The 11,271-nt window shown below is 40.7% G+C and overlaps 1 protein-coding gene across 3 annotated transcripts in view; it reads left to right on the top strand.

Moving 5' to 3' along the window:
• The first annotated feature begins 266 nt into the window (after positions 1-266).
• The window catches only part of LOC136879011 (scoloptoxin SSD14), a 300,668-nt gene continuing 289,663 nt past the window's right edge, over positions 267-11,271 (top strand). Inside the window, exon 1 of one of the 3 annotated variants that reach the window (XM_067152702.2) lies at positions 267-341. The gene's annotated coding sequence lies outside the window, so the exon portion shown is untranslated. The remainder of the gene's footprint in view (positions 342-11,271) is intronic. The other 2 variants (XM_067152701.2, XM_067152704.2) reach the window with 2 other exon arrangements.

Below are 11,271 nucleotides of genomic sequence, written 5' to 3'. Positions count from 1 at the left end.
AAGAGGTGTGAAAATAAACGAGACTACAGAGCTAGCTGTAAATAGAGGGTTGTGGTGGCGCATAGTTGAATACTAGAGGCTTGCAGACTAAATGCTGCGAAAATTACAGTCTCTAATGCAGATGTACTGTATTTGTCTTACTTTTGGTGACGACCGTAAGAGGGGACACTTGAAGGTGCATCTGCTTTGAACGCAGGACGCTACGATGACGTATGGGGTACCAACTCCTACCGCGCTCTGCAGGTGCTAAGTTGTGCTGGGCAGACCGCGAGTCGATCAGTCGTGTGTGGCAGCCCGAGGTGAACGTGCAGTCGCACTGCGAGTCCAGACACATCTGAGAGGTACGTCCGATATTTTTATATCAGTTTTTATTCCAGCCTATCTAGTCAGTGTTTCAATGTGTATAGCTCATTTGTCAATAATGTGGTGACAATATGGAAGAAATGTGACCACCAACATACTGTAGTGTGTCTCCACTGGACAGCGAATTTATTATCATTCTCCTGGCCTTTCCCTCCAATTTCCTGAGGTCGGAACACGTGTGGATTTGGGACAGTTTTACGGCTGGGTGCTCTTCTTGACGCCAACGCCATGTGAAGGGGTGTAATCACTGTTCCGTGTTTGGTTAGTGGTATGATGTGCTGTGTGCACATGGAGACGAGTATTGAGACGAACGCATTCACCCATAGGAATTAATTATGCTAGTTAAAATCCTCGACCTGGCCGAGAAACGAACCCATGGACCTCTGAACCGAAGGACACTATGCTGACGCGGAAAAGACAGCGAATTTATTAATAAGTATTACATTTAAGGTGAAACAGTTATATCCATTGATACATACTGGTGTGTTGAGGGGCGTGGTAGATGACTGGCTCAGATGGTAGAACCGCAGGCCTCTGATCCCAAGCTGGTGGGTTCGAACCCGTCTCAGTCCAGTGATAATTGAAGGTGCTCAAAGACGTCAGGTTCGTGTTGGTAGATTTACTGGCCGCAGTGTGGACCGAGTAATAGTAAGCTTGCATTTGGGAGATGATGGCTTCGAACGCCGCCGTCGACAGGCCTGAATATTATCGTGGTTTCCCATGTTCACACCAGGCACAGGCTGGGATTGATCCTTGGTTAAGGCCACCGACACACAGTTTTCTTTATCCTGTCCTCGCCGAAAATCCATGTGGGTTGCGACGTAAAAACTGGGGTGGGGGTAGTTATCAAGCTTCCTCTTACCCGGTGAGATTTTTTACCTGGATCTGAGTGCTGATTCCATATGGACCTAGCCTAAGTCAGAATAATTCAGGAGATATCTGACGGGAACAAAGCCAAGAATAACAGTAGAGAGCATCTTTTGCGCTAAGCGGATGTCACCTCTTAATCTTCTGGCTTTCTGGTTGAGCAGCGAGTGCTTGGTAAGCCAAGGCCGCCAGAGCTGAAGCGCCATGGGATTTGTTTTGTTTTGGAACGTAAATTAACTCCTGCAAGACAAAATTCTGGCACCGTAACAGTAGTCGGTGGATCATAAGGCCAATAATATAATAATTACTACTGGCTGTTTTTTGGCTAGTTGCTGTACGTCGCACCGACACTGATAGGTCTTATGGCGGCCATGGGATAGGAAAGGCCTAGGAGTTGGAAGGAAGTGGCCGTGGCCTTAATTAAGGTACAGCCCCAGCATCTGCACGGTGTGAAATTGGGAAACCACGGGAAAACATCTTCAGGGCTGCCGACATTGGGAACCCACTATCTCCCGGATGCAAGCTCACAGCCGCGTGGCCCTGATCGCACGGCCAACTCGCGCGGTACTACTAGCTTCTAGGGATGGAGGTGTCGGTTCTTATCGCGGCTAATATATGTGGGATTTTTGAACACAAATGTCACGCCTAAGTGAAGTTCATTTCCCGTGGCGATGTCCATGATATCGACAGTCACATAATACTAAATAGTAATAATATTATTTTACCTTACGTCCCACTAACTACTTCTTTTACAATTTTCGGAGACGCCGAGGTACCGGAATTGTGCCCGCAGTAGTTCTTTTACGTGTCGGTAAATCTGCTGACAAGAGGTTGACGTATTTAAGCATCTTCAAATACGACCGGGCTGAGCCACGATCGAACCTGCCAAGTTGGGGTGAGAAGGCCAGTGCCTCTCAGCCCGGCTCACGTAATGCTACAAGTGTGCTTATGTTCGGTCAGTCCCAGGTGCGATTCCCGGTCAGTGCAAGTATTTAACTCGGGACTGAGTGCTGGAGCGGGGTTCACTCTGCCTTGTGAGTAATCTGCGGAACTATCTGATGTGAGAGGCAGTGGGACCGGTTACGAATAGTGCTAAGGATGTCTACACGCTGAGCACGTAACTCTCCAATACCTGCAGGGCATCTAGTTGGGTAGCAGTCCTCTTGACAGGCCACGGTACTGTATGCACTACCTTCTTTTGTTTATTAGTGCTTGGGTAGTTTTGGTAAGTGAGCGCACTGTGGGTTGGAGGTAGTGGTTTCAAAGGAAAACAACAAGGTTATCAGACCTGGTTAATTGTAATCGAATGAGGACGAGGAAGAGGACCAAGCTATCGAAAGATCTGGGTCTCTTTTAGAGAAAGGGGAATAAAGACTCAAAAGTTTAGTAACCTAATGCCGGTAGTGTACGAAGAAAACAGAATTTCCCTCGTGGGTGGGGACCGTATAACACATCCACGGTATCCCCTGCCTGCCACAAGATACGGCTTAAAGGGCGAACCCAGAGGCTTAGAACATGAGCGTGGTTTTGTTCAACTTATTTATTTTATTTCCCACAAATTACAAGGTTTAAAACTAACAAACAAAAGTTACACATCACTCAATCTCTTGTAACAGCAGGTGCGTGCACTGAAACCCCATCTACCCCAGCACTGCTGGGGTAAAGAACTTCGTATTAACATTTTGTAATGATTCCTTAGAACGCTTTTTATAATGTTTTAAAAATTGTGAACATCTAAGCCTAGCCAGGTACAGCTGTCTCGACAATCCGCTCGCACTACCGCAGTTCAGCTTCTCCAACGAGCTGGGTTACCTTGCTACCCCAGCGAAATGTAAGGTCGCTTGGGTGATCCATGCACTTGAAGCTTCCTTGTCCTGGGATCTGGGCGGAGCTGTAGGCTCGCCCCCGCCAGCAATTTACGGCGACAGTCCAGCTAGCTTAGGTAAGGTAATGTTAGTTTTAATACTTGACACTCGAAGTCCTCAGCGCCACACACTAGAGACTGCAAGAAAAATATCAACATCTTAACAGTATAGCCACTTTTACATCGTCTTGCTAATAAAAATAGAGCCAGTATATGAAATCAATTGTAATATAGAATAATACATTTTAGTCTTGGGTTTCGGCATATATACAGTTTCTTCGAGCAATTTATTGATCGCCCGTGTAGAGTATATGTTCCGAGAGCCGCAGAAAAACATTTAGCTTGTCCAGCATGAACACAGAGTTAAGCGCGAAGTAAAAGAATTTTGAATTTGGTTGTCTGTGATGGTGGTATATAGTGAATTCTTGTACTGTTCCTCTTGGATTATAGGTGAAGGTTTCGCGAGTTCTGTAGCATTCTTCATGAATATAACGTGTGTTATACGCCGTGACAAATATTTTCCCTCGTTTGTCGTTGATGCACGTACACTCAGTAAGCGAGTGAAACCATAAAACTCCAGCGACGGTAAAATACCAGTTGAATTTTGCTGATTAGTTTAGATTAAGCTTTTTAAGTAAAAAACAGTTATTCCCAGTGTATTTTTGTGAAAACCATGACTGTACTATCACGAAGCGTCACCGGATGAAACTGTAAGTACATTGCTTAAAATCTGCTATAGATTAAGTTATGATGGTGTCGTCACTGCCATGGATATCAATTTGGAAGTATATGCGAGCGTGTGGTTGAAAATATTCTTGAAAGATCTTTCTCAGGTAGACCTTTTCACGATAAACGCAGCCTTATAAAATGGTAATGTTGACTTTAAAGACTGTAGTGGGGTTACGATTGTTAATATTTAAGAAAACCTTTTTTGCAGCTGGGGTAATGAATATGTTCACCGCCCGCCACTATGTAACAGTATAATGTTCACTTGTCACATGTCCTTTTGTCCTTGAAAATAGACTTTACATTATTTCTCTCTTACAATATTGCTCTAGAAAATAGTCATTTCAACTTAGGTAAAATCCATTGGCAAAAAACACACCATGAAAAAACCTTCATTGTGAGAAAAACACTGCGCGACCATTCGAATGTTATAATGAAACACTCTTGAGTTCCTTGACGTGTTTTTTCTCTATCGTTGGCACACGTTTCAGTAATGTTTGTTTGGTATCTTTTAGAAGTCCGATGAATGTGTGCAGGGAGCACTGTTCGTTTTTCGGGACATAACAGAGATACACCATGACAAGCCAAGTTCTCGCAAATTTCAAGTGCTGAGTACCGAAATCTAGGTCTAAAACTGTTCTGTAAGCTTCATTAGGATTAGCTGATCCCGTCATCTGTCATAGCAAAGAAAAAAAAATCATTTCCAGACAACTTTGACACTTCCACAGTTAGTAATTTTATGCATCTGTGTGTCCACGTCCAGACATTTTTTTTACAGAGTGGTGATTGGATGGTGATGTGACGGAAATTTTTATCCTCTTTTGGAATAATTGCATGCGGCTACTTTCCCGTTAGTTGGGATATAAGAATGTTTGGAATTTTTCCAGATATCTTTCCATTTGCTATTTGGGTACTTCTCCGTGATCTGGGATTGTGTTTCGATCTTCTCTAATAGATGACCGAAGGTACGTTATTTAATGTCACTCTTATGGTATCTTTCGCTCGCAGCGCTCTGCTAAAACATCTTGTCGGCACTAAATATTTTTTCTTTTGCTAGTTGCTTTACGTTGCACCGCCACAGATAGGTCTTATGGCGACGATGGGATGGGAAAGGCCTAGGAGTTGGAAGGAAGCGGCCGTGGCCTTAATTAAGGTACAGCCCCAGCATTTGCCTGGTGTGAAAATGGGAAACCACGGAAAACCATCTTCAGGGCTGCCGACAGTGGGGCTCGAACCCACGATCTCCCGGATGCAAGCTCACAGCCGCGCGCCTCTACGCGCACGGCCAACTCGCTCGGTAAGTTTGGTTTTTGCTGACTTGCATTCCAGAAACAAGTGTCATGAACAGTTCGTAATCCTGTCTTGTGTTGTCAGTTCTCAACCCTAAGGCTGGTTGGATCCTCAACAGCTCCGCCATCAGTTGTCATAGATGGCTTAGACATCACTGATGAGGCGTACTAGGGAAATGAGGTAGTTTCCCGTTGCTTTCCTCACCGAGCCAGAAGTTGCTACTACATAGGCTATCAGTCTGCCAATTCCACTGAAATGTATGCATCAACCGACCCTATGAGCAACATTTTCACACCATTCATAGCAGGGACTGGCTGCATAAGGAATGATATTACTAGCATCGCTCATACCTCAGTCACTTTCATATTGTCAAAGCCAAATTTAAGACTGAGACGGTTCAATGAAAGTAGCCCACTCCCCGCCAGCAAAGGCATAAGCGATCATTAACTCTCGCATTAATAGATCTTGGCATTTTTCACCGACTGCGATAAGACCCAGTCTTCCTCAGCTGAGTCTGTTGTGGCTTTTAATTGCTTGTGTTAGGTTCCTCACACTTATCATTCCTATCCAACCTTCCGTGGTCATGTCTTGTTTCCTTCCAACACCTTCGGTATTAGATGTGGGGAGCTTACGATGTATTTTATTTTTCTCGTGCTGTACGTGACTATTCTCCTTTTGGTATTACCATCATTTGATTTTTCTTGACAAGTTGCTTTACGTCGCACGGCACCGAAAAGTCTTATGGCGAACGGTGGGATAGGAAAGGGATAGGAGTGAGAAGGAAGCGGCTGTCACCTTAATTGAGTTACAGCCCCAGCATTTTCCTGGCGTTTAAATGGGATACCACGGAAAACCATCTTCAGGGCTGCCGACAGTGGGGTTCGAACCCACTATCTCCCGAATGCAAGCTCACAGCTGCACACCCCTAACTGCACGGACAACACGCTCTGTTACTATTATTATTATTATTATTATTATTATTATTATTATTATTATTAATAATAATAATAATATTACCTAGTTGTACTTCCCCTTAAAGCAACAATCACCAATATCACCACCACTAGCTGGCATTGCTTCCACTTGCTTGCCTCGCTCCTAGCTTTTATCATTCTTATCCCACTCTTCAGGTCAAATTTTTTCTCTTCTGACACAAAAGTTAGGCCTGTTAGGTTTGCAACGCCGAAGGAGTCTTTCATATTCACGCCCTTTGTGGCCGTTCCCCTCACTCTTCTCGTCACCTTGATTCTTCGAACCAATCAAACACCATGAAGTAATGAAATCAGTTATCTGTCTCCAATGATCATTTAGGGTGATCGCCCACGTGACATATTGCCTATCACAATTAAATTGAAATAAGAAATAAAATGGTTCAACCTATTCAATACAATCAAATAAGAAATGTAGTGTTACTGTACATTCTTATTTGATTAAACGCGGTGAAACTTTCCTATGTTGCTGACTAATTTTGCAAATATTATAAAACTGTATTTAACATGAAAATCTGAATATCTTCATTTAACATGAAAATTATGAAAATTAACATTCATTAAATAAAACACACACTCGTCGTACCTTGTACTCACACTTACTTCTTACCTGCTTACTTACACATACGTTATTTGAAGGGCGCCAGCTGCCACTCAGTGCAGCAATAATAGAATGAGAATCTTGACTATCTCTAGGGTGTGGGGTAATAAGCTTACTTTTGACAACATACGATATAAGTTCTGGGAAAAGGAGATTGGCGTTCGGTTTCCCCATTAATTTTGAGGTTAAGATATTTTACTGTCATTGAAATAAAACTATGAATTCGTTTGATAGAACAAAATATATTCTTTAAATAATATATAAAAAATAGTGAGTCTTGTTGCGATAAAACAGATGAGAATATGAAATTATGACATTGCAACTGAAAGAAAGCTAGGCATGAATTTGAATTCTTCTTGACCGGACATTTAACAATGTATACGAAATATTTCCCTCACTGATTCACTTGACTGTACCTTCAATACTTTGAGTGTAATTACGACGTAATCCTTTGATCTGGTGTTTACTGTAGAAGTGTCACGCCTAACTTGGTGATACATCCTTGTGACTGCTTCTTCTCCATATCATCTGACTTCTTTGTAAGTCAATATGGTATTACCTCATAGTAGGTGGTATCCCTCTCTGACTCCATGGTAAGCCCTTGCGTCCGTGTCTTCCACTAAATGACCGACCAACCTTTGGCCTCACTCTCTCAATGAGCAATAATTAATGGCACACTGAGTCTTCTCCATCTCTCGTTCACACTCGTTGACTGACCGACTGAGGCCTCTTCATCTCGTAGACTTCTTCACTGTTCAGCTTCCGTTTAACTAATTACTGTTCACTTATCCATTTTGACTTCTTCACTGTACTGCTTCCGTTTAAATAATGACTGACGCTACAATATGCATCCACCTTTTATAGACGTTGGTTGACACAGCTACGTAATCTCCAGAAATAACAATGACATACTCCCGCAACGCCTCAAACTGTTGCATGTAATGGTGAAATCCCCCGGGGCGGCTGAGTCTCTGAGCGAATTCCTAAAAGCTCACGATGACGTAGCCATGACGTAGCAATGACTTGGCAGAATCGCCAGTAGTGCAAAATATAACAACGTCACATCCACATCAGATATATCGAAACTCTCACTGTACAGGTATTTAATGTTAATCTACATATACGTATATAAGCATACACTCAATTACAAATACGCAAGCGACAAGCAATGCGTAATGGAATTGAATAATAATTATAACAACATAATAGTAATCTCACAGATAAAATAATAATAATACGGACATAATAATAATAATAAAAATACAGATATCATCTTGTAACGGGATTTGAACCGTTACAATTCGCCTCCCTCATAAATAAATCGAAGAACAAAGAATCGATTGATTTATGAACAAAATTATATTATAACACTGACACAGATAAACACTTTAAATGAGTATACAACAATAATTTTCTTTTTCAACATCCATACATTTTATAAAACATCACATATATGAGAATTTTTCTCGCACATTGCCATCGTAGATAACTGTTCAGTGTCCCATTCTCTGTCTCTCTCATACAAATCACAAGAGTATAGCACTTTATTAAATACATACAAATAATTTTACTTGATTATACTACATTCTTGTTTTTAACATATCAAAACATTTTGTGAAAATTCACTTATATGAGAACTTTTCTCGCATATTGTTATCGCAGATAACTGTCCAATGTCCTGTTCTCCGTTTTGCCACACAACACATGACAATGTAGCACTTATTCTTCCAATACACCAATACGACACTTGGTTCACACGCAAATTCACATATGTTAGTTTTATTTTGCCAGTTTCTCACACTAATTAATCATCTTATTCTTATCTCAACAAATCTCACGTGAAGTACTTCTTTAAATTCTTAATGTTATAAGTAGCGACAATCTTCCCTTCCTGATCTTTTAAGGAATATGCACACTTCCCGATACGGTTCACAATAGTGATACAAAAGAAAGAAAGAATTTAGATATATTTCCTGCCTCTGCAGATGATGAAATGGAACTCTGAGTAGCACCCTGCCACTCAAACTGAATCAGTTTTGCCCTTATTAACTTACATATCTCAATAGATCACATCCTCCTTGGCAACAACAATTAAAGGCTCAATACCATGGCTACAAGATGGTTCAATTATTCCGTAATCCAGCATAATGTTTATTTGTTCTTAGACTTCACTGGCATTTTTAAGTTGACAGGGGTACTTACCTCCCACAAATGATGAATGGTCATGTACTATAAATTTATGTTCATATACGTGTTCTTCCTCACTTACCGCTAAATACATCTCGATGCTTACCTAACATCGAACACAATTACTCCTGTAATTCACTGCCTCATACCGACTATCCCTCGGATACTGATCGTACAGGCACGTGAACACACTCAACAAAACATTTCCTCTCATTAGGAACAACTTCACTTACCTCTCATATCATTAAAGAACACACGTTACCTAAACACTTACCTCAGACCATCATTATTAACACGTACTTCTTTGCTAGGTTACTCCCAGAACAAACACACACCACCTAAATTAAAGTCTATTCTACTTCCATGATTTGCAACCAAGTCAGCTACTAAAATAACTGAATACACAAGTTCTGGTACAAAAAGGCATGGCTGAAACTTACAATTATCTTCAATCGTGATTGGTACCGCTATCATCTTATTTACTCTGTGACTTACCCAATAGCTGTTATAAAATAGTACCTTCTTCACAACACAATTTCCATCATCGGAGTTACTACCTCACTACTTACATCATATTCTCAGTATTAGAAGTATTTACATCACTTAACGTATCACTTCTTACGTCTAACTTACTACTACAGTTAATTACTTCATTATCTACGACTCCGCCATTACTTAAATATCTCACTTAACATTACTTAGATCACAATCACACTACTCTTAAATCTACTTTCACTACATAACTACTTATACTACATACCAGTTCATCTTCTACCTTCGGACTGTTCACTTAATTTACCCGATTCCCTGTGAATCTGAAATACTCTGGCTCAATGATGGATCCTGAATAACATTCGTGTTAGGCCTATTTTCATCTCTATGACTCAAATCCGTACGCCTCCCATCTTCCGATTCTCTCTGGTTACTCTTCTGACCCTCTCCCTCATAACTCAAATCCATACGCCTCCCATCTCCCGATTCTCTCCGGTTACTCTTCTGACCCCTATCACCATCGACATAACTCTTAATTCTCTGCTCATCATGATCACCTCCTCTCCTCTGATACACTGCTAACATTTCCCCCCCTCTGTCTACTATACTACTTTCCCCAGCCATCATGCGCTCTCTCTCGCGCGCGCGCCCTTGCACACATTCCTCCCAAAGCCTATCAATGAACTTTCCTTTCAATTCTCCTAAATTAGACATATTATCCCAGTACACTCGAAACCATATTTTACTTTTACCGATAAAACATTCGACAAGATTTCCAGTACGTATTCCCATTCAATAATATTATTCCTCAACTTACTTGCAAATCCTTTCTCAACTACGTTTACAAATTCTATCGAATTAAACTGTTTTCCAGAAAATTTGGTTAAATCACAATCCCTACTGAACAAACCACTCGCTACTATCACTTCTCTCGCCGTCTCACCTGTACCTTTCTGCCGTATCACTTCCTGGCAACTCAAAATTTCTTCTTCCGCTACTCTTTCAGCCTTCTCTTCCTCTATTCTCACGTCTTCGTGCAATTCTTCCTCCCTCTCTCTCACCTGCTGTGATAGCGTTTCCTGTTCGTTCCGTAGTTCAGTGACATCCACAAGTTTGCTTTCAATTTGTTCATTACTACTAATCTGTTCCCTCGTATCTTCCCCAACGGCATTGTAAATCTCGTCCAATCTTTTCTCGACTACCTCACGAATTTCTTCCCGATTACTAGAAATCTTATTACTTAACTCTAAGATATTCTCTGTACATGTTCCTTTGACATGTTCAATCTGAGTATGAAGATCTCTCCGACTCAACTCCATTTCTCCTCTAAGGTCAACACACTCTTTATTTACCTTATTTTCTAACTTAGATATTTGACTAGTTACCTCTACTATCTTAATATCTATTTTAGAATTTAGTGATTCACTTAACCCATCTATTTTCTCATTGATCATATTAAAATTTCATTTATTACTGCCAATTATTTTTTCCATCTGTTTCTTATTATTTTCATTACTAATACCAATCAATTCTTTCATCTCTTATTATTTTCACTCATCTTTTCCATTCGTTTATTACTATTTTCATTACTATTACTAATTAATTCTTGCATCTCTTTCTTATTATTTTCGTTACTACTAATTATTTGTTCCATTTTACTACTTAGAGAGTTAATCTGTTTTTTACAATTTTCATTACTAGTTTCAATCAGTTTTTTACAGTTTTCATTATTATTACTAATTAATTCTTTCATCTCTTTATTATTTTCCTCCATTCGTTTCTGACTTTCAATACTACTAATTACTGTGGCCATCAGCAAGGAAAATTGATCTTGGTTCATCCCCCCTGGGACTTCCTTCTGAGTTTCTGTGTGCTTCTCAATTTCTGCACTT

This window comes from Anabrus simplex, chromosome 8, assembly GCF_040414725.1.
Source record: "Anabrus simplex isolate iqAnaSimp1 chromosome 8, ASM4041472v1, whole genome shotgun sequence".
Classification (NCBI taxonomy): Eukaryota; Metazoa; Arthropoda; class Insecta; order Orthoptera; family Tettigoniidae; genus Anabrus; species Anabrus simplex.
This window is presented reverse-complemented; position numbering and strand designations above follow the sequence as displayed.